Raw genomic sequence first — 20,058 nt, forward strand, 5'->3', positions numbered from 1 at the left:
TGAGCAAGGAGCCTAATGCAGGGCTTGAATTCACGACTTGGATCTCAAGACCTGAGCTGAGATCAAGAGTCAGATGCTTAATGGACTGAGCCACCCAGGTGCTCCAAACATAAAATCTTAAAAAGAAGAAAACTGGGGCACCTGGGTGGCTCAGTCCGTTAAGCGTCTGACTCTTGATTTCTGCTCAGGTCATGATCTCAGGGTCATGGGATCGAGCCATGTGTCGGGCTCTACACTCAGCAGGGAGTCTGCTTCTCTCTCTCTCCCTCTCCCTCTGCCCCTTCACACCCAACACATGCTCCCACTCTCTTTCTCTCTCAAATAAATAAATAAATCTTTAAAAATAAAAAAAGATTTTATTTTTAAGTAATCTTTTCACCCAACACAGGGCTCAAACCCACAACCCTGAGATCAAGAGTCACATGCTCCACCAACTGAGCCAACCAGGCACCCCGAAGTGTTTAGACTCCCTCCTTGTTCATTTTTCCCTTAACCCTGAGGTCATAGCTGCTTCCTGCACTTACGACTTTTATTATATTTTATTATATCTTAGCACTCTCCTTTACCCTTTTAGATTACCTTTTTCCTTTTCTTTGTATTCTATTTCTTTATATTAAATATCTCTGCTCATGTTAATTGGTATCATTTTGGTCTCCTGACTGGATGCTGATTTACACTCTCTTGATAGTGGCATTTGGTGAATGAAAGTTCTTAATCCCAACATGCTTTGACAGCTTTGTTGAGAATCAGTTGGTTCCATATGCGTTGGTGTAGTTCCGGGCTTTCTATTTTGTTCCATTGATCTATGTAGTTATCTTCACACCAGCACCACACTGTCTTGTTTACTGTAGCTGTATAATAAGGTCTTGAAATCACATAGTTTAAGTTTTCCAACTTTGCTCTTTTCTATGCTGTTTTGGCTCACTAGGTCCTTTGAATTTTCATATAAATTTTAGAAACAGCTTGCCAATTTCTATAAAAATGACTTCTGATATTTTATTATGAATTTTGTTAAATCTCTAGGTCAATCTGGTTTATACTGACATCTTTTTTTTTTTTTTAAAGTAGGCTCCACACCCATTGTGGGGCTTGAACTCACAACCCTGAGATCAAGAGCCACATGCTCCAGTGACTGAGCCAACCAGGTACACCAAACTGACATTTTAACACTATTGAATCTTCTGATCCATGAACATTGTGTTGGTCTGCTCAGGCTGCCATAACAAAATACCATCGACTGAGTGGTTTAAACAACACAAATTTCTTTCTCACAGCTCTGGAACCTGGAAAGCCCAAGATCAAGGGGCGGGCAAGGCAGGTTTCATTCTTTTTTAAATTTTTTAAAGAACTTTGTTTATTTACTTGAGAGAAAGAGAGCAAGAGCAGAGGAGAAGGGCAGAGGGTGAGAGAGAAGCAGACTCCCCACCAAGGAGGGAGCCCAAGGCAGGGCTCCATCCCAGGATCCTCTGACCTGAGGTGGACAATGACCTGAGCTGAAGGCAAATATTTAACCAACTGAGCCCCCCAGGAGCCCCAGCATTGCCATTTTAGGACATCTTTCAAAATGTTTTCCATGACATTGTCATGTCCTTTTACAACCAAATAATCATGAACATTTTTATGTTATTATGTTATTATTATCTGACATTATTTTTAGTGGTCATGTAAAATTCCATTGTATGAATAACCACAATAAAATTAACTTCATATTACATTTACATTTATCTTTTTAATTTCAATCTCATAGCTGTCCGTTCACTGGAATCCCTTTTCAACTTTTTTCCCCTTTGTTCTATTACATTTCCTCTCAGTTTAGGGTAGTCCACGGATTTACTTGGACGAGCTCCCCATCAGCCTCTGAGATGTAGTCATAAACGTTTCACAACACAGGCCCCAGGGGGAGTCCTGGGGTCTGCTCCTGGAGCTGCTCCTCCAAGTAAGAGCCATTCATTCCATGTTCTTCTGAAATGTTTGTTCAACAAACTCTGCAACCACTAAGTGTACATCCATCCTCCAACACCGTTCTAAGTATGTGTGGGAAGCTAATTCCATTCACTGATTTCTTGTTGAGGTTAAACCCTTAGAGAGCCATTTGTAGACCATACTTGGTCTACAAGTGGACCCTTCGAAACCCCTCCTGGATCCTTTGGGATTTCACCCACTGCATGTACTTCACTACTAACAGCTTGCACTGATGACTTTCAGAGGATTGACCTTGGGCACCAAAGCTGCTGCACTAGAATTTAACACTTTCCCCTGGGCAGCCTATGCCAATGACTAAGTGATCTGAGGGCATAAATACCTGGTAGCTTTGATTCAGGGTAGCAAGCTCTCAAGTATAATTTGGACCCCGGAGCTCCCCGTGGGATCAGGCTGAGTCTGGGACCTGAAATCTCACCTTTGCTTGGTTTCTTCCCTTCCCTATCCTGCTTCTGCCATCCCCCTATAGTTGTCTTCTGACAGCTGTTACTTTATAAACCCTTGTCACCTGAATCCTCGACCCAGGCTTTTCTTTTGGTAGAACCTCGTCTATTGTCACCTGAATCCTCGGCCCAGGCTCTTCTTTTGGTAGAACCTCGTCTAAAGACAGCATTCAAAAAGTACTGTAGGCATCACTCAGAGGAGGCTCCTTCCCACCGTCACCCCCACTACCATCCCCCACCTTCCAGACCCAAGGAAACTGGTGTGCCAAACTTCAGAACAACTTGATATCTAAACATCTATGCTCGCACTGTAGGGGCCTACTTAGCCAGAGCTAAGTTTAACCATCTCGGTTAAACAGCCATTGTGTTGTTTGTGCAGTAAAACTTAAACTGACCCTGCCCTCGCCTCCCCACCAGAGGAACTTGCTAAAAAGCAAGTCTGGGAAACCAGTAAAATATGGTCAACCAGTCCCTGATAACAGAGCCCAAATACAAGGGCAGGTCAGGTCAGGTGGAGACTTCCAATCAGTAAAACACACATACTATTTCCCTAACTGCCAAAGAATGTGGGCCCCGCATTTTGGGCGCCAATTCTGACCAAGGTGATAGGCTAGTTCAAATAGCTACTATAGGGTGAATTGTAATTCCATTGGGCACCCTTGTGTGACCTAGCATGACTATGCAACTTTCTCTGTGTGCTACAATCTCATTGGCCAACCACATGGCCTTTGCTCTATAAAAGCTAGTCTGTGAGGCTGGGTGGGCCTCCATAAGAGATAGCCAAGACCCGTCGGTCTGATTCTCGATGCTGGCACGAAATAAAGCTTTGCTTGACATTCGCTTTGTATCAGTCTTGCTCCTTTGATCACGGTCCCCATCAGCACACACACACAAAAAAAATAAATAACAGGTGTTTTTATCCACCTTACAAAAGAATTCACAAGAGGGTCCTAAATATAGGGAACTCCACTTGCGTGCTCACAATAAAATTACACAATCTTACCCCCAAAATTGACCCAAAGCAACTTTTCCAGAAATAATGTATCCCATATAAAGCCATGCCCTGTAAAGCAGCCCCAAAGTGGAGACTTTGAACTCCCTCTCTGTGAAAGTGCTTTCTCCTGGGGCCCCCTGGTAAGTTTCTGAGTCCTTCCCTCAGCCCCCTCCTTCCGGGTCTGAAGGGAGTTGCCATGGTGACCGTGGGCCTTTGACCTCTAGAGTAGCTCAGGCTCTGAAGAAAGGCCTTCTGCCAGCACGGCTAAGAAGCAGGGAGCTCAGATGCAAATGGCATTCCCCTTGGTCAACCACGCACATATTCAACTAGTTTAGCCTCCAAGATGTGAGGAAAGTACTCAGACAACAGACAACTTCACAAGCCGGAGAGCTGACACCGGGCTCACCCTGCTACTGCAGAGAAGCAGCCTTAACAATACACCTCACCCTGAGCCCGATCCAGACAGTCGCTGCATGCAAAGAAAGGCCATCCTCGGGGAGGCGGGTTGGGGCTGAATGGCTCTAATTAATTTATTATTGGAGTTCGCTGATACAAAGAGAGGGTCACTACAAATGTAAATGATGCTGTTTTTATCCCAGGATCTAAAGCCACTTAACCAAGGAAATGAAAGCTATCTCACATTTGTTTAATTAGCTCATTTGAATAGAAGAGAGGCCAGGGAGGGACAAAAAAGGCCTGAACTCAGGAACTTGCCCGCAGGAATCATTCATCCCCCCCCTTGACAGGGAAGCCCTGCTGAACACTTTCCTCAGTACTTGTTTTTAAATATTATTAATATTTGCAATTATAAAAATAGTCTGTGCTCATTGTCACAAGGCAAACAATACAGAATTTATTTTAAGTTACTGTCTCCCCTCCGATTCCAGTCAGTTGAGGCAATCAGTGTTAACATCCTGGAGCATACAGCCTTCCATCACTTCCTTTGTGACCATTTCAACGTAACTAACCATTCCCCAGCATGTCCTCCCCCTCTGCCTCACCTTCTTTAAAGCTGTTCCTGCTTCTCAACATTATATCATGCAGACTTCTCCACATCAACATCTATGGATCTAATTAACTCTTTAATACCTCCATAATCTTCCATAAATACTATAATTTATTCAACAGGCAACAAGCCCCTATTGATGGACAATTCTGATTATATCAGCTTTTGTTGCTGTAAATAGGGTCTGTCTTTTGTGTGCATATAGACATAACTTATTGTATACATACGATATTGTATGTCTCATTACCTACATTGTATATAGCTTACATATATGTATATTGATATTATTATTTCTATAAGATACATTCTCAAAGTTGGAATCAGATGATGTGTTCATTTTACTTCTAACAGTCACCTTGAGATTACTTTTTCAAAAAGGCTTAGCAATTCACATAGTCTCTGTTTACCCACGCACTTGACAACACTGGATGTTATCAATCTTTAATTTTCGCCAATCTGATGAGTGAAACCGGTACTAATTATTGTTTTCTTTTGCGTTTCCCTGACTACAAATAGAGTTGAGTGTCTTTTCATATGCTTGTCGGGCATTTGTATTCTTTCATCTGTAAAATGTTTATTCATATCCTTTGTCTGTTTTTTTTTAAGTTTTGTCTTTTCCGTATAAGGTTATACACTCACAATATTATTTATGTCTGTTACAGGTATAATCATTGTTAGTTTGGGGGCTTAGTACAACTTGATCCATTTTGTCCCTTCCCTGTCAGTTTCACTTGCAAATGTCAGCTCTCTCTGTTTTTTCCAAGTCAATGGTCGAAGGAGTTGGGCTGGGGGAAAGCACACTGACTACAGAAAAGAACAGAGAGGAGGTTCAAGTCACCAGAGCAGTAAGTTTGTGCTAGGAGGCGGGGAAAACCAAGTTGAAGAAAACTGAGCATCTATAATACTCTTATATTTGGAGGAGAGAAATGAGTAGCTTTTCCAGAATTCAATCTCCTTGTTCTGCTTTATTTTCTTTTAAAATTTTATTTTATTTGTTTAAGAGAGAGAGACCACAAACAGGGGGAGCAGCAGAGGGAGAGGGAGAGCAGACTCTTCTCTGAGGAGCCCAGCATGGCGCTCGATCCCAGGACCCTGGGATCGTGATCTGAGCTGAAGGCAGACTCTTAACCGACTAAGCTACCAGGTGCCCCTGCTTTTTTTTAAAAGATTTTATTTTTAAGTCATCTCTGCACCCAACATGGGGCTTGAACTTACAACCCTGAGATCAAGAGTCACATGCTCTACCAGCTAAGCCAGCCAGGAGCCCCTCTTTGTTGTGCTTTAAATGCTCCTCCTCCTCCTCTTGGAATAGAATCCTTCTCCCATATCCCTTTATCTAGCTCACTCTTACTCATTTCTCAAAACTCAGCTCAAGTATCACCTCCTCTGTCAGCCTTCCTCCATCCACCCACTAGCTGACCTAGATGCCCCTCCTACGTATAGTACTATTCTAGCTCTCATCACATCACCTCATAACCCCCTGATCGGCTTGTCATTCCCTGTCCACTCTAGACTGATCGCCTTTAGAACAAGACTCCCTTTGGATCACCTGTCCATTCCTGGGGCGAGCACCTTTGTGAGTGCTTTGTTTGTTCAAAGAATAGCTTGTACAAATTTAGCAACTTTTTCTTCAGCACCACTGTGCCAGGGGCTATAGGGGTGAGGGAAGAATTCTAACGCATGATCCCTGATATCACAGTAGTTAACATCTAGCTGAGCACAGTAACTCAGTAAAATGGAGAGAGTAGCAACTATACTTCAGTAGAAGAGTATGTAACTGAGAATAGAAATGGGATAGAAGCCCTGGATAAAGGGGTACAGGGGAAGAGTCATGGAGGACGTGGGACTTGTTCTGGATTGTGATGGGTGGGTGAGATTCGGATAAGGAGTAAGAAGAAACAAGGGCAGCCAGGCAGGGGCAGCAATGGACAAAGACTGGGACTGGGAAAGAGCACGTGGTGATTATGTGACAGCAGGGAGGCTCAAGTGACCAGAGCAGAGAGTGTGCTGGAGGAGGAGGAAACTTGCCTGGGAGAGCAGCGTGTGGCTTCCAGCAAGGACTTTCTGGATTACTACAAATGGGATTGTTGCCTCCCCAGATCTTGTTGGCTGATTACGGCACTCTGCCACATCCTCTAGAGATATGTTCACATGCCTCTGTCACTAAATTGTAAGCTCCTGGTCTGGAGTGGGTTTGCAAAATAATGCCCCCCCCCCCCCCCCACCACACACACACAAAGATGCCCATATCCTAATCTCCAGAACCTGTGACTATTCTGCATTATGTGGCATTATGTGGCAGAAGGGAATTAAGGTTGTTAATCAGCTGAACTAAAACCAGATTATTCTGGATTGTCTGGGTGGGTCCAATATAATCACATGGGTCCTTAAAAATGGCAGAGAAAGGCAGAAGAAGGGAGGCAGAGGGAGCTGTGACTCCTGGAGAAGGCCCGAGGGATACAGTGTGAGGATTCAGCTCACCTTTGGCTTTGAAGGTGGAGGAAGGAGCCAGCAAGCCAAAGTGCTCAGACAGGCTCCAAATGCTGGAAAAGGCAAGGAAGTAGATTCTCGCCAGAGCCTCCAGAGAGGAAAAGAGCAGTGTAGGCATCTTGATGTTAGCCTAAGGAGACCTGTTACAGCCTTCCGACATACAGGACCGTACTGTAATAAACACGTACTGTTGAAGCTGTGAAGTTGGACACAATTTGTTACAGCAGCAAGAGGAAACCAACAGGGGCGCCTGGGTGGTTCTGTCAGTTGAGCCACTGCCTTTGGCTCACGTCATGATCCTGGGGTCCTGGGATCGAGCCCCGCATCAGGCTCCTTGCTCAGTGGGGAGCCTGCTTCTCTCTCTGCCTCTGCCTGCCACTCTGCCTGCTTGTGCTCTCTCTCTCTCTCTGACAAATAAATAAATAAATAAAATCTTAAAAAAAAAAGAGGAAACTAACACAGGAGAGACCATGTCTCGGCTGAATTTGCATACATGTAACCTAGCTCTGTTTTGGTGCTTAATAAATGCTCCCTTAATGCAATTGCATTAAGAATTCCTGACTCAACATCCCTCCCAGGAAACATGCAGCAAACTCTATCAATATCCGTGGGCTTAGAGCCACGTGCTCTAGGTCAGTTTGCTCTCAACACAGATTTTGCTTTTGCTATTATAAAATAACACTAGAGCAAACATCTTTCTTCTGTTTTTGAAATGGTTTGCTTATCCTAAGCAGATTTCCTGGGTCGAAGATGATGGACAGTGTTGATGGCTCTTGATCCATTTAGCCAACCTACTTTCCAGAGGGTTCAAGCTGATACACACACACCCTTACTTGTAACCAAGCACCATCCTCTACCACAAATGGGCTCAGCAGGGCCCTCATGCATGGCCTCTCCACTGCACATTAAAGCTTTTCCTGCTTTCATATCGACTGTGTAAGTTTGGGCCCCTGAACCTCACTGGGGCTCTCTCACACTGAGCAGAGATCCTGGACATTTTGCTGTGGTGGCCTTCCTGGTGGCAAGAGCAACTTCTCCACAGCCACGAGGAACATTCCTTAGGGATAATGCTGGTCCAGGAGGGAGCAACCTGACACATCCCTAGTTTATTTTTAGTCAGCAATTACAATGGGATAATTTTTTTTTTTTAAGAGTTGCAAGAACTGATCTGCCTATGTTCAGGAAGCTGGTAATTTTCCAGTGTCCCCAAAGAGGCAGCCTGGGAACTGGGGAGTGACTGGCCCCAGAGGGAGAAGCTGGTTGATTTAAAGGTCTGATTCTTTTTTCCTCTTTGCAGTAGAGTGGGTGGGGTGTTTTTGTTCTCAATAACTCTTTTGTTTACTGTGCTAATAAGAGCATTCTGGAAGCATTTTTGCACCTGCTTTGCACTTGCAGGACACAGAACTGCAGGCTTCATCTTCCTTTAAGGAATGACTGTCTTTCCACTTTAGGAGAAAAATCACACAAATAAAACTTTGCTTGCCTCCACTTTATCACTCACAGAAGTCTTACTGCACTTAGGGGAGGAGGATGTTGTCCAAGCATGGGCCAGCAACCAAGTAGGGATGGGTTCAACAGGACCTCCTAAAGCGCTGGGAACTGGAGGCTCCTGGGAAAGCGGGCAGTTCCCATCTCGGGCTCTTGGAGTGCGCAGGCAGTCTGGTGGCTCGTCCCTCTTTTTGGTCTCTGTTCTTTCACCCTGCCCAGCTTTTAGGAGGTCAGCAGAAGGTCCAACTGCCCCAGAGGCTCCTCCTGGGGCTCTGTCAGGCCCAAACGTACCTTGGTTTTGCCTTCAGAGGCTTTATACGGAGAATGGAAAAAGCCAGAGGTCTTCACTGTAGTCCTGCTCCTCCTCAGACCTTCCCTCATGACTGAGTCTCCGGTCCCCAGGGCCTCAGGCTCCCTCTCTGTGAAATGGCCAAACAATCTTGCTTCCCAGGGAGCGAGCACATGGTGTGCCTGGGGTCGGGGGAAGAGCAACAAATATTTATAAATCCCTCACTGAGGTGGCAGCTGAAACAGCTGACGGAGCAAAGCCCGACCTCAGTCAGGTCCCGGACCTCCACGGGGCCTGTTTCTTCCTGCCGCCTCCCGCCTGCCCCCTGACAGAGCAGGGCTGACCTCCAGCCTCGTGGTGGGGCCCCAGGCAAATTCCCAGCCCATGAATTTCCTTTGGCACTTTGAGGCTCCCCCAGGAGGATTCATGAGACCGCAGCAGGAAATGAGGAACATATTTTTAAATCAGAAGGGGAAGCAATGTCTTTGTGTCAGATAAGTGGCCTGGATCCAGGGCTGAGAGACTGGGGCGCATTTCTCTTCACAGACAGCAGGTGCTCTTCTAGATGTGGTTATGGCAACAAAATAAATGATGGATAATTGCTTTTGTGACAACTTGCCAATTAAATTAGACTCAGCAGAATAACATAATGACAATTTGTTATGCTCCGGTGGGCACTAACATACCAATCATAATTAAATGCTATGACTGAAATAGAATACCGCTTGACGCAGGAATATATAACCCCAATTCCCTCTCCGTGAAACATTATAGGTTGAGGCTTGATTTTAATTTCGGAAAGATAATGGCATTAGTGCACATCCAAGTGGGCTTGTGGAGAGGCCTGTGGCGAGAGAGATGGGCCTGAGTGGGAAGACTAGGTCTGTGAGGAAATGCCCCCAGGGGCTGAACTCCAAGGTCAGGCGGAAGAGCCAAGGAGCCCCTTGAGGTGAAGACAGTGCTTCACGGGCTGTGGATGTGCCTGGTCCTGTCGGCCCAGCTGGCGAAGGAGAGGAGGAGGCCTTTGCTGACAGCTTCTGCAGTAACAGCGCCTGTGCTGTGGCAGCTCCGAGACCTCCACACCGGAATGTTCCAGAAGCAGGCACATCCTTGAATGAGAAGCCGCAGTGCACACTTCATGACAAAAGTGCACTGAAGGCCTACTTTGTGCCAGGCATGTTTCAGCATTCTTCATCCATAAGGCACTTTCTCCGCACATCCCTTAACTCAAGTGAGGAACCAGCCTCGGAGATAAGGGACCTACTTAAAGTCACAGTAAATTCAAACCCAGATCCTCTGTCTTTGAAGTCACTTTCCCTGTTTCCAAGATGTTCTTCCTGGCTAGATGGGGCAGTTATGCCAATAAACATGAGGGAAAGAAACAGCAGAGAGAAGCACAGAAGCAGGCCAGGTCTCACCACCTGTCTCCAAATACGACACCCTCCCAGCTCCCAGCATAGAGAGCAGCTGACCCAATGAGGGCCAATCAGTCTCCCTCTGGGAACTTAGCAATTGAGCCACAGCAGTTCCATAAAATGGTAACAAATGTACTCATCTGTCTCAGTCTGTTTGAGCTGTTATAACAGAACACCATAGACTGGGCCCTTTCCAAACAACAGAAATTTACTTCTCACAGATCTGAGGTCTGGGAAGTCCAAGATCAAGGTGCCTCTAGATGCAGTGTCTGACGAGAATCACTTCCCTGTTCATAGACAGTTGGGTTCTCACTGTGGGTCCCTTTTATGAAGGCATTAATCCCACTCACAAGGGCTCCCCCCTCATGATCTAATTAGTTCCCAGAGGCCCCCACTTCCAAATACCAACACACTGAGGACTGGTGATTAGGATTTCAATAGACAAATGAGGGGTGGGGGGGGACAAACTTTCAGTCCATAACAACATTGATTTTAAAGAAGCTTCTCTTGGGGGGTGCCTGAGTGGCTCAGTCAGTTAAGCAACGGACTCTTGATCTCAGCTCAGGCCTTGATCTCAGGGTCATGAGTTCAAGTCCTGCACTGAGCCTACTTTAAAAAAAAAAAAAAAAACAGCTTTTCTGTATTATAATATACATACTATACACACAACAACACAAAAAGGGCTATAACTTAACTATCAAAAACTTGACCCAAACTGGATATTCTGATAATAATAAATATTAGGTCCTCAAGTTTTAATATCTTTATTGATGCATTAATTCCAAGCCATTCCATAAAAGATTTGAAGTGGTTTTTAAAAAATCAAGTAACAGGGTGCCTGGCTGGCTCTGTCAGTAGAGTGTGCTTGATCTCAGGGTCATGGGTTAAAGTCCTGTATTGACCTAGAGCTTATGTTTAAAAAAAAAAAAATCAGGTAACAATCACTTGTTTGCTTTTTTAAAATTTAGGAGTTCCTGTAGAGGTAAAAGGGATGGTTGAGGTTTCCTTTCTCTCTTTCTCTTTTTTTTTTCTTTTTGTAAGATTTTATTTATTCATTGGACAGAGAGAAATCACAAGTAGGCAGAGAGGCAGGCAGAGAGAGAGGAGGAAATAGGCTCACTGCCAAACAGAGAGCCCAATGTGGGGCTCGATCCCAGGACCCTGAGATCATGACCTGAGCCAAAGGCGGAGGCATAACCCATTGAGCCACCCAGGTGCCCCTCCTTTCCCTCTTTCTCTTAAAAACTTTACTGGGGCGCCTGGGTGGCTCAGTGGGTTAAGCCGCTGCCTTCGGCTCAGGTCATGATCCCAGGTCCTGGGATCGAGCCCCGCATCGGGCTCTCTGCTCAGCAGGGAGCCTGCTTCCTCCTCTCTCTCTGCCTGCCTCTCTGCCTGCTTGTGATCTCTCTCTGTCAAATAAATAAATAAAATCTTTAAAAAAAAAAAAAAAAAAAAAAAAAACTTTACTGAGGTATTTAAAAAATAAATAATGCAAAAACAAATCATATAATACCAAGATGTTTATAATGAAAATCCACCCTCATCTGCCCCATTCTCCTCCAATGACCACTGACATCAACTTCTATGTATTCCTTGAGCCTTGCTCCCCCGCTTGCATCGTCCTTTGAATGTGGAAGTGGATCCGAGTATACAATGATAGGATATTTGGGATCTGCTTCAAATAATCCACAGGTGGAAGAAGCAAGTGAATGGGATGGAAAAAATGACCAAGAGTTGACGTTGTTGCAACAAGGTGATGGGACTATAGGGGTTCATTGCACTATTGCCTGCTCTTCACTTTTTACGAAAGTGACAATTTCTACAATAAGAACTTAAATGCTGTTTTTTAACTGCTTAGAAAATGGACTCATGCTTTATGGAATATTCAACTTTTTTCTTGAACTAACAGCTTCTTGGGGACCTTGTTCCAAATCTGTACAACATAGATCAGCCCCGTTCTTTCTAATGCCTTTCTATTGTATGGATATCCCATCATTTACCCAACCTCTCTTCCCCTGATGGATTATTCTTGTTGTTGTGCCATCACAAATAATGCCAAGTAAACCTACTTGGGCATACGTCTCGTCCCTCTCGAAGGCAGCTTTCTGTATGATCAATTCCAAGAGGTATAATTTCTGGGTCAAAGGGCAAATAGGTTTCAAGTTTAACTGATAATGCCAAATTATTATTCAAAAACATTATTGCAAGTTTCAGCTCCAACTAGGTACCGCTTTTCATCTGCATCCTCCCAAACACTGAGTTCTAGCAATCTGGTTAACCTTTACCAATCTCAAAAGGGAGACTATATCTCATTTTCTGTTGACGTGTATTGTTCTGATTGTTGCTGAGGTTGCGCATCTGTTCATGCTTTCTCTGCCACATATTTCTTCCTCAGCACATTGTCTATTCATTGCCCTTGTTTGTCCATCTTATTTCTCTTTCTTACTGATTTGTAGCAGCTCTTTATATATTATCAATGTTAACCTTTTGTCTATTATGTATGTTTAAAACATTTTCTTCCGTTCTTTAATTTTTTGTCTGTGGTATTTTTCCTCATACAGCAGTTGTTGTTTGTTCATATAGTCAGAACTATCATTCTTTCTCTGCTGTCTTCTGGGTTTTGTGTCATGCTCAAGGAGTCCCTATATTTTCTTCTAGTACTTTCATAGTTTCACTTTTTATTTTTAGATCTTTAGTTCACTTGAGATTTATATGGGGCATGGTGTCAGATAGAGAATTAAATTTAAAATTCCCCTGAAATTCACAACCCATTCCCAACACTATCTATCCTGTTCTCACTGATGTCAAATGCTATCTTTGTCATATACTTAATGCCCATATATATGCCAATTGTTCCTAGACTCTCTGTTGTACTCCCCTGGTTCAACTGCCTAATCCTATACCGGTACCATGCTGCTTTAATTACTGTTGCTTTGTAATACCTCTGATAGTGAGTAGGTAATACTACATCCTGATATTTCAACATTTTATCAGCCATTCTCATGCATTCATCCTTCCAGATGAACTTTATGATCATGTTGTGAAGTTAAAAATTAAAACTGCCATGGGATCTGATTAGAATTGCCTTGACTACATATATATTAAGTTGGGAAGGATGGCCCAAGACTTTTTGTGTGAAAGGGCAAGACAAAAACTATGCATGGATTTCTCACATACCCAGGATGCCATAGCCAGGATCCAGCACAGTCAGGATCAATTCTGGAATGATGCTGCCCCATACACCATGTCGCCCTTTGCTCAGGCTGCTCTATAATCAACTCCTGCTTTTTCTTCCTTTTGAAAGAAATTTGGAATTTTGAAATTCCAAAATTCCTTTTGGAATTCCAACTTCCTTTTAGAATCCAACTCTGATTCCTACCTGCCTATGAGTTATGTATTTCTCTGGCCTTTCAACCACCTCCCATTCTTCTAGCACAGCATGGCTGGTCTTCTCTCTTGCCCATTCTGGAATATGCTCCCTCAATGCAGGGGAGTGGTCCCACCCACTGAAGCTGGCCAGCAGGTTCAGGACTGGATAATATCCTCAATGCCATGGGTAACGAAAGGGAACTGAAGAATCTTCTAGTTCAAACTCCCTCCTCTGAGTTTATTTCCAGAACACAAAGATCATAGGGAAATGACCAGGGGCTTAGACAAAGTTATAGAATAACTGGCTGATTAGGAAAGGCATTTTGAATTTTTTTTTTTGGCAGTAGTAACAAGTAATACCTTTCCCCAGTGTCTACCTTTCCATTCCCTGAAGAGAAGTAGAAAGGAAATATTCTAGGACGATGTTGTCCAAGAATCTACTAGTTTCAGAAAGAGGCTGCCTTCATGGTAACTGGGAAGTTTATCCCAAGCAACCTAAAATGTCTACCATTTCTGATATTAGATTTCCATGAATGTGAGACAGGGTCAGGGCTAGAGTGAGGCAAGTGCCAAATCTGCATTTGTACAATCTTAAGGATGAGTGACTCCTTAAATTTGGGCCTTACTCTGGCCCCAGCTCTGGAGTTTGGATGAGTGGATATTGTGGTTCCTGCCCAGACCCCCTCTGCACCCATTCTAGCTGCGGAGACTATTAGCTGATGATGACTTGGGGCCACATCCCTCACTGGGGATCACTCTAGCACCAGGCAATGGCCTTGCCCAAAATTATACCGCTTCCAGGAAGCAGCCTATAGCCAAGGATTGACTAAGATGGACATGCAAATGCTCGACCTCCTCTTCTCCTTTGGAAGAGCTCTGAAGAGGCATCCCAGTTCCAGAGAGCTAGAGTCTCAGCTCCCACCACCAGTCAAGAAGCACAATGCCTGGTAGGCCTCATCAAGTTCTGGATGCATGAAGGTCCACACTTTGGATATCTCCACAGAGACGGAGCAAACTTACTGTGCTAAGCAAGTGAATCTGAGCAGCTCAAAGGACAGTCCGCTAGGGGTTCTGTCAGTTGAGATCCTCTTCTTTGGGGCCACCCACCCATTACCCAGATGCTGGAATATGGGCTGCTGATGGCTCAGAGCTTCATCCCTCCCCGGAGATTACTTTACCCAAGGTGCATCCTCTCCCAGGGATGGCCCTAGCGATCACTAGCTGATAGAATGATGCAAAGGCCCAGCCCAATTAGCTCCTGACAACTTTGAAGGGCCGTCCTACTTGCAGAGTCCCTGTACAATTAGCAAATATCTCCATGGCAACTGCAACAGGGGACATCTTCCCCTTCTGCCGGGTCCTGCCTGCCTTGCTCCCTTACAGGTGTGTCTCCAGAGAATGCCCCAATGAAGGTTTTACATGCAGCTCTCCATCTCAGAGTCTGACTCCAGGGAACCCAACCTAAGACATCAGCAAACTCAAGCCAAGATATTAGGACACTCCAATGATGCTGACTTGGTTCCTTGACACAAGGGACCCCAACACAGTGACCTACCAATCAACAGTTGTCTGACAAGCATTAGCTCAATCTTCAGGTTGGTTGTTTCCAACCTGTCTCCTCTCACTGGGGTTCAAGGAAATTGAACCTAAGCCACACTTCATTGGTGAATTCCATTCATGTGCCCTTTTTCCTCACTTCAAATCACATGACTCAAGAAAACTTTATATAATAGTAAGGCTTTTAGCAAGACAAGGACAAACCCAGGGACATCTGCTAAGGGAGCACAACCAAGCTTGTTCTTCTGAAAAGAAGGGACGAGAGATTAGCATTTATGATGTCCACAGGGGGTTCAGTGTTATACAGGAATATTTTTAGTAAATGACAGAGAAAAATGTGGAAAACAGGCTCATTGATTGACAGACAACCCAATTTTTAATCTAGACATCTTTAATAAAGTCTGTAATGTACGATTATCAATCTTATCTTACCTGGACTTTTACCTTCACAAGGAGATGCCCTTGATTTTAGAGGCCAGAAATAAGTGGCTTCTTTATCAAAGGGTTTACTGTAAATGGCCAAGCCTGAGCTGACCCCCAGAAGCCAAATCTCCTCACCTTTTCATGGTAAAAGAGTTTTTCTGACTCATAACACTTAGGGAATCAATCTCCTTACATAAATCCTTCCTGGATTTAAACACAAGCAAAATGCAAATGCCATTGGAAACGCTGTTCCAAGAAGCTAAAGTCACAATGGCCCGTTTCATGTGTCAGCAGAACCTAAAGCTCTTTCCACCCAGGATCTTTCTTGGCTCCCTCAACACTTTGAATCAGTGCAGTGCTATTATTATTCCCATTTTGCAGATAAGCAAACTGGAGCTCTGAGAAGCTAAGCAATTCGCCCACAATTACAAAAAGTACATGGTGAGCTAAAGGAAGAGAAGAAAGAGAAAGAGGAAGAGGAGGAGGAGGAAAAGGTGGAGGAGGAAGAAGAAAAAGAATGCCTGTCTGACAATGTTATCATATGAACCTAATGAGATTAACTAATACATGCAAAGCCTGTAGCACATTGTGAAATGTCTGATAAACATGATTATTACTATTGTCCCTAAGATGCTGATGTCCTCAGACACATACACACATACACACACTCAGCAGACCCCCACCCCCACCATCTTCCCCACACATGCACAAAGGTCTAGTCAAGAACCACTGCCTTAGTTAATGATGATTTGAATAAATCACTCAATTCCACTGATCTGGTTGCTAAGGACATCATTCTGACGGCCTCAAAGGCAGGCCTCCTGGATTTTATCTCCTTTAACTCATTCTGTGACCTACAAATGGAAAGGACGACAGTAATTCAAATGTGGGAAGGGCCTGGAGAGCCCCCTGATGGCGGGTACCCCTGCCACCACATGGCCAGTCGTGCTGTTGTGATGGAGCGGAAGGCTGTTTGGAAATCATCAAAAATTCTCTCAGGAAGCCCAATTATATTTTTACATCAAGAATCAAAACGCTAGTGCTGCAGACTTCAGCCTATCATTCACAAACCTTTTATCCTGTAATTAAGCCAGATCTGCTGCTGGGCTAATTCTTCCCTGAATGACACCACCCTTTGAGCCAGCCCGTATGTCGGCAGAAGACTTCACTCTGATGATCTATTACACCAATACATCACCGCGGTGAGCTGCCTCCTTAATGATTTATCCATAACACATCATCGGAGTGAGCCACACTCATAATATATTGCTCAATAAGTCTGCGGTGGCCAAGGGGGAAAGCCACAGACAGCGGCCGAGTGCGTGCCCTTACATGGTTGGTGTCAGCACGCAGGGCCCATGCTGGGCTCCCCCTTCCTAAACAATGTTTATATAGGTGGGAGGGCTCTCATGCCAATAGGCTTCTAAAACATGAAGAACCATGATCCTAAGAAAGTCCTATAAATCCTGAGCAGCAGAGCCCCTCAGTAGGGAGTGGGGGCTGCCCTTCTAAGCCTGTCAAGCAAGTAGGAAGCATTTGCTTTAAGCTCTTACTTAGAAGGCTGGGGCCACTGCACTCCACAACTCCAGGGGGCGCCATTCACATTGCCATCTGGGCAAAATGGTGCCCCTGCGAGTTGTGCAACATGCAGCCTGAGCCACCTCACACCACAACCCCGTAGGAGGCCCTACATAGGAGCACAGATTCTGGCATCAGACTGCCTCACCAGAGTCAAGGTTGCGGGACTAATGGTCCTATTCATGGCGTTTATGAGACGGAACAGGATGGTATACACAGAGCACCTATGACACAGTGAGCCCTCCATGTGAGCACAACAGGTAGCAACCCTAATGAGTCCCGAGAGCAGGAAGCCTGGAGGTCCAGGCTGGGGAGCAGGCAGCCCCTGAGGATTGTGTCTTTCATTCCAGGGGATCCTGTGTCACCTTTATGTATCTACATCCTGTGTCACTCCAAAGAAAAAGGAGGGAGCATGGAGAAGAGAAGGCTCACGAAAGTCCACACTGGGATAAAGATAAGGAGATGGGGACATTCGGGTAAAGGGAAAGGAAGATTTAGCCAAGTTTAAGCAAAAGCAGTGCACCAACACAACACATGAGGCCCCACCCCCAGTCGAAAGTGAGGATCAGCATCTTGGGCTGGAGAGCACATTCGCATTGCCCAGAAAAGGAAAGAAGGGCATACCCTATGGCCCAGCAATCCACTCCCACGTGTGTGCCCTAGCCCGCAGGAACTCTCTGGCACACGTGCACAAAGAAACAGAATAATGTTCCCTGCAACATCCCGGAGACAGGGAAAAACTGGAAACGTCCACCAATTGGAAAATAAACGTGCAACGGTGCTAGCCAGCTCTTGAATAGGGTGCATTGTGCCCCAGGCTTATTTTCAATGCTTCACAGCTGTTACATCATTCCATTTTTCATGTCGACTGAGGGAGGTGCTATCATTTGCCCCATCTTATGGCTGAGGAAACTGAGGCACAAAGAGGCTGACTTGCCCAAGGTTGCAGAACTAATAAGTGGCAGAGCTGGGATTTGAACCCCAGCGTTTTGGCCACAGGGCCATGATTTGAAACACTGCATAATCATTTGTCTAGTCTTCTAGTGGAATACTACACAGCAGTGAAAATTAACTAGAGCTTCATGCATCAACACAGGGAAGTTCCAAAGTAAAATCCTTGAGTATAAAGAACAAACTACAGGGGTGCCCGAGTGGTTCAGTGGGTTAAAGCCTCTGCCTTCGGCTCAGGTCATGATCCCAGAGTCCTGGGATCAAGCCCCAAATTGGGTTCTCTGCTCGGCAGGGAGCCTGCTTCCTCCTCTCTCTCTGCCTGCCTCTCTGTCCACTTGTGATCTCTGTCTGTCAAATACATAAATAAAATCTTAAAAAAAAAAAAAAGAACAAAGTACACAGTGATATATATAGTAAAAAGCCACTTACAGAATGTTTTTAAATATGCAAAATGATACCATATGTTTGTTACAGGGACATACGTTTAGGGAAATTCATTATTTTTTAAATAGGAACGGATAAAGCGAGTCTAGGAAGAGAGGTCCCACGGGGGTTGGAGGTGGGAGAATGGGACCTAGGGCTCAGAGGACTTCAGTCTTTGCTAAGTTTTATGTCTGAAGCTGGGTGACAGGATATTTGTTATATATTCTCTGTAATTTTTGTATGCCTAAAATATTTCATAATTTTCAAAACAAATGCCATTATAAGTTCCTCTATCAGCTGCATGTGGTTGTAACTTTAACTCTGGATTTACTCACAGCCAAAGCAAAGAGGGAAGATAATGTACCAAACTGGCCAAGACCACATGAGGGGCACATGTCTATGACCAGTGTCTGGGACCTTCCCAGAGAAACAGACCTGTGTGACGTGGGAGGGAAGCAGGCAGACCCTGGAGGAGAATGAAACAACCTCGACTCTGGGCAAGACTCTCCCTCACATGTCTGCTCCTGGCTCTGGGACACAGAACTGTGGACACAGTGTCCAGGCAGCCAGTGTCTCTGCAGACCAAGAAGATGGAGCAGTGGCCACCGGGGATCAGAATGCATCCACCCTCTGCCTAACGCTGCCCTCCACACTTGGACTGCTCACATCCTGGGTCCTTCCAGCTGTGTTTGAAACTTCGGTTCTTATCCTCATCATACAAAGCAAAGAGTCAAGATGTAGTGGATGGAACAAGAAACGGAGGTATAGGGTGTGTGAGTGGCTCAGTTGGTAAAGCGTCTGCCTTCAGTGAAGGTCATGGTCTTGGGATCAAGTCCCACCTTGGGCTCCCCCTGCTCTGCAGAGAGCCTGCTTCTCCCTCTCCCTGTCACTCCCCCTGCTTGTGCGCTCTCACGTGCTTTGTCAAATAAATAAATAAAATCTTTTTTTTTTTTTTTAAATAGAGGTATAGGGGCACCTGGGTGGCTCAGTGGGTTAAAGCCTCTGCCTTCAGCTCAGGTCATGATCCCGGGGTCCTGAGATCGAGCCCCACATCGGGCTCTCTGCTCCGCAGGAAGCCTGCTTCTCTCCCTCTCTCTGCCTGCCTCTCTGCCTACTTGTGATCTCTCTCTGTCCAATAAATAAATAAAATCTTGAAAAAAAATAGAGGTATAATTTTATGTGATTGTAATACTGCAATTCATAATAAGAAATACATATTGGTCTCTGCCCCCCGCTCCTAAAACAGAGCTCCTGAAACCTTTGTAATTTCTGATAGGAGTGAAAGAAGCATTTTAACTCTAAAAAGGTGACTCTGGGTGGGTTCCTGGATGGCTCCTGGATGAGGGCTGATCACTGGAAATCCAAACCATAATTAGGAACTTGGAATTTTCGGCCCCATCCCTCATTCTCTTGAGAAGGGAGAAGGAGTGACAGTAGAGTCAATGATCAATTGTGCCCGCGTGATGAAGCCTCCATAAAATCCCAAAAGTACAGGGTTCTGAGAGCTTCCAGGGTGGCGAACACGTGGAAGGAGGTGCCGGGAAAGTGGCGCACCCAGAGAGGGCACAGGTGCCCTTGTCCCATGCATCTCTTCCCTCTGGATGTTCTGCTGTATTCATTATCATAGCCTTTAATAAACTGGTAAATGAGTT

At 45.0% G+C, this 20,058-nt stretch overlaps 1 long non-coding RNA gene across 2 annotated transcripts in view; it reads right to left on the bottom strand.

The window, feature by feature from the left end:
• The window catches only part of LOC132003332 (uncharacterized), a 67,988-nt gene that overhangs the window by 36,885 nt on the left and 11,045 nt on the right, over positions 1 to 20,058 (bottom strand). The gene's annotated exons all lie outside the window — the stretch shown is intronic.

Source organism: Mustela nigripes, chromosome 16 (assembly GCF_022355385.1).
Source record: "Mustela nigripes isolate SB6536 chromosome 16, MUSNIG.SB6536, whole genome shotgun sequence".
Taxonomy (NCBI): domain Eukaryota; kingdom Metazoa; phylum Chordata; class Mammalia; order Carnivora; family Mustelidae; genus Mustela; species Mustela nigripes.